Genomic DNA, 4774 nt, shown 5'->3' with positions numbered 1-4774 from the left:
AGTTCATCAACTTTACTAACACCTTCCATCCCGACCTGAAATTCACCTGGACTGTCTCAGACTCCTCCTCCCCTTCCTAGACCTTTCCATTTCTATCTCGGGCGACCGACTCAACACAGACATCTATTATAAACCGACTGACTCCCACAGCTACCTGGACTACACCTCCTCCCACCCTGCCCCTGTAAAAACGCCATCCCATATTCCCAATTCCTTCGTCTCCGCCGCATCTGCTCCCAGGAGGACCAATTCCAACACCGCACAACCCAGATGGCCTCCTTCTTCAAGGACCGCAGATTCCCCCCAGACGTGATCGACGATGCCCTTCACCGCATCTCCTCCACTTCCCGCTCCTCCGCCCTTGAGCCCCGCTCCTCCAACCGCCACCAAGACAGAACCCCACTGGTTCTCACCTACCACCCCACCAACCTGCGCATACAACGTATTATCCGCCGCCATTTCCGCCACCTCCAAACGGACCCCACCACCAAGGATATATTTCCCTCCCCTCCCCTATCAGCGTTCCGCAAGGACCACTCCCTTCGTGACTCCCTTGTCAGATCCACACCCCCCACCAACCCAACCTCCACCCCGGCACCTTCCCCTGCAACCGCAGGAAATGTAAAACTTGCGCCCACACCTCCACACTCACTTCCCTCCAAGGCCCCAAGGGATCCTTCCATATCCGCCACAAGTCACCTGTACCTCCACACACATCATCTATTGCATCCGCTGCACCCGATGTGGCCTCCTCTATATTGGTGAGACAGGCCGCTTACTTGCGGAACGCTTCAGAGAACACCTCTGGGCCGCCCGAACCAACCAACCCAATCACCCCGTGGCTCAACACTTTAACTCCCCCTCCCACTCCACCGAGGACATGCAGGTCCTTGGACTCCTCCACCGGCAGAACACAACTACACGACGGCTGGAGGAGGAGCGCCTCATCTTCCGCCTGGGAACCCTCCAACCACAAGGTATGAATTCAGATTTCTCCAGCTTCCTCATTTCCCCTCCCCCCACCTTGTCTCAGTCGGTTCCCTCAACTCAGCACCGCCCTCCTAACCTGCAATCCTCTTCCTGACCTCTCCGCCCCCACCCCACTCCGGCCTATCACCCTCACCTTGACCTCCTTCCACCTATCCCACCTCCATCGCCCCTCCCCCTAGTCCCTCCTCCCTACCTTTTATCTCAGCCGGCTTGGCTCTCTCTCTCTTATTCCTGATGAAGGGCTTATGCTCGAAACGTCGAATTCTCTATTCCTGAGATGCTGCCTAACCTGCTGTGCTTTGACCAGCAACACATTTGCAGCTGTGATCTCCAGCATCTGCAGACCTCATTTTTTATCCCGTCCTCTTAAAGAAGGGAAAGTTGTCTTGACTGTTTCCGGTCAGTCCGACAGTTCACCCTTCTTCATTCTCCTCTGATTCCATTTCCCAAAGATTTTCTGAAGATTCACGAAGCTGAAGACTGGGTGACGTGCTTTACCTACTTAATATTTTCCCACCTGACAAATGACAACATTTTCCCAAAATGTCTACAAAATCGGCTGTCTTTCACCATGCCCAGGGATGAAAACTCCCGTTTTGTGGAGAGATTCCCGATGCTGGTGTGTTTTGCTGTGGAGCAAAGATGGTTTATAAGCAATTTCCTGCGGCTATTTATAATTATGGGAGAAGGATTGGTGCGGATTGGCTTTTCGACGAACGTGGGCGGGCGGGGGGGGCGTGGGAGCGGGTGGTAGGTGGTGCCACTGACCAGAGTTAGTGAATGGAGGACTGAGGTAAAAGGAATCTATTCAAAAGCAGCACTTCTGCACAGGACTTTCAAGGAATACCGCAAAATCTCGAAGTGTCTAGCAGTATTTGAGAAAGATAAACTAAGATAATGTTTTAAGTGTGGTACATATGTGATTAATAACTTGAGTTTTCCAAGTCTAATCAATTGTCTGGACTCGTTTGTTGAGACGGGATTTCTGAAATTTGAGTGAGAATTCGTCCTGAATGACATCACTGAAAACAGAGTCAGCAGAAATCGAACCTGCGGAGGGAATCCCCAATGGATTTCTCATCCATCACCTGAACCATGTGGCCATGACTACACGCGCGCAATGTTGTATTTGCATGTCATATGTAATGGAAAATTCCAACCTGAAACACCAAGATTTGTTTTTTTTTTGTACCCCAGGATTCGCTGTCACACTCTCTTGCTTTCGAACGGAGGAGGATGCTGGGGGATCAATTTGAATTTCACACATATCGATGAGAGATCAAGTGGATGAGTAGGATCCATTTCCATGCACAGGAAGGTGAATAAACACAGCACTGGATCGAGTAAGGAAAATGGGCTGACATTTGTCCAGCCCTTTCACTGCAAGTAGAATTACAGCCATTGAAGTGTCCTTGAAAAAATTCGCCATTGGCAATTCTGATGTGCAAATCACGTTTATTATTTTTAATCAGAGGTCGAAATATGAAAATGTTTCAAACACACAGTCGCACAGGAGTGTGCAGATCTACCTTTAGGGGCTTATTCTGCTCTGATGTACACCCGCGAGAAATTGGGACGAGAGGGCGTTCTCACAGGTGAAGGAATCAAACATTTAAGAAAATGATAAGGAGGATATTCACTCTTTCAGAGGGTAGCAAATCGGTGGGATTCCTAACAACAGAGGGCTGTGAAGGCGAGGTATGTTCAAGGCTAAGATAGACTGACATGGAGGATCACGGAGATGAGGCTGAAAAAGGGGTTTCAGAATTAACCAAATCAGCCATGATCTCATTGAATTTTGTCGCAGACTTAATGTGCTACATTGCTTCCATCTGCAGTCATAGCTTTGCCGTCATTTGGAAGATGACGGACACCATTTTAAAAGAAGAAAAGCACAACTTTAGGAAGAGGTGGTTTCAGTCAAACTGAGTCAAAATTATTTTTTGAGAGAAAAATCACACTTGGCAGATTTCCAGATTTCTTTGCTCACATGACTCGCAGAGTTGATCAAGGGAGCTTTTCGTCTGATTGTACGTGGGCATGAAACAAAGATTACTGACATAATCTTAATTTTCTTTATGTCAAACATCATGAATTTCCTGATGGTCACAACAAAGGAGATGGTTTCCAAGAAAAGACAGAGACCAAGTCACCTGTAAACTAATCGATGACCCAAATATGGCTCGCATTGTTCTCTGGGACACATATGATTTATTGGTTATTATCATCCAAACTTTTTTTTTCCATTGAACCGTGAGTGAGAGATGGGAAACTAAGATCACCCGTAACTATTACCATCTTTTATCACTCACATGTAGTATTTTTTCCTTGTATGTATTGGTTACTGCGAGTGCACTTGTCAGCTACACCTGCTGATGACTTCTTTCCTCACTGTTCCTCGTTTCTACACAAACAAATTTTAGAACGTAGACCATAGAAAAATACAGCGCAGTACAGGCCCTTTGGCCCTCGATGTTGCGCCAATCGAAGCCCACCTAAACTACACTAGCCCACTATCCTCCATATGCCTATCCAATGCCCGTTTAGATACCCATAAAGAAGGAGAGTCCACCACTGCTACAGGCAGGGCATTCCATGAAATCAAGACTCGCTGAGTAAAGAATCTAACCCTAACATCTGTCCTATACCTATCACCCCTTAATTTAAAGCTATGCCCCCTCGTAAGCGCTGACTCCATCCGTGGAAAAAGGTTCTCATAGTCAACCCAATCTCAACCCCTAATCATCTGTACACGTCTATTAAGTCACCCCTAAACCTTCTTTTCTCCATTGAAAACAGCCCCAAGTGCCACAGCCTTTCCTTTTACATCCTTATCTTCTGAATCAGAGAAATATGGAACTTTTGGATAAATGTCACTAATACCGTGGTATTTCACACGCCTCCGTTTGTCACCTTCCAATGTTAATTAATAATTTCCTGTGTTGCAATTGCACACAATAAGAGATAACAAAATCCAGGGAGGTGTACCAGGTTTGCAAACGCACCTTATTGCAGCTAAAACGCAGGTTTCTGTCCACAATACGATCATGGAAGCATGCACCGAACCGTCAGGATGCACACAGTAAGTCCAGTTCCAGAAGGCATGACAGGAACAGCACCAGAACCACTACCAAAATGCTTCTCTCGGCTACTATTTTGGATGTACTTCTCAATGAGCAATCGAGTTTTACATACGTTCCAACAGTGGTTAGCACACACAAGGAAGTAACCAGTGCTACAGACGGTCCAAGCCCCTGAATCAGAAACACTCAATGCCCTGCATACAACTACAAGAACAGCTGCCCGTGGCGAATACGGGCTAGTTGAAGTTCATGATTGCAGCTCGCTAGTTGTCCGAGAGTTTCTCCTATATAGTGATTCGTGCAGTGCCTGCGTGGAATCTTGACAAACACATGTGTCCTGCACAAGATGGGCATCGGATATTGTTTTCTGGTGAGTTTCCCACAGCGAGGCTATTGGTTTATGTTCTGTCCTAAATCCGAGTGTTCAGAGGAGTCTGGCTATCATTTCTCTGAAAATTGTTTCAATAAAGGAAAGCCTGCTGTTTAAATTGCTTTGTGGCATATCCTAGTTGACAATTTACTGTGACAGACATCTGGGAATGAGGTTGTGGTATACATATTGTAAGCAAAGAATTTGTATGGCCGTCACTAATTGCCACGACCACCTGTCCCGAGCAGCTATACGTACAGACAGCAAGCATCACAAATTCCATGAGAACAGCACAACAGTAATCGGGCAGGGCAAACAAAATTCAGCCAGA

The sequence above is a fragment of the Hemiscyllium ocellatum genome, chromosome 18 (assembly GCF_020745735.1).
Source record: "Hemiscyllium ocellatum isolate sHemOce1 chromosome 18, sHemOce1.pat.X.cur, whole genome shotgun sequence".
Lineage (NCBI taxonomy): Eukaryota > Metazoa > Chordata > Chondrichthyes > Orectolobiformes > Hemiscylliidae > Hemiscyllium > Hemiscyllium ocellatum.
Note: the sequence above shows the minus strand (reverse complement) of the source record.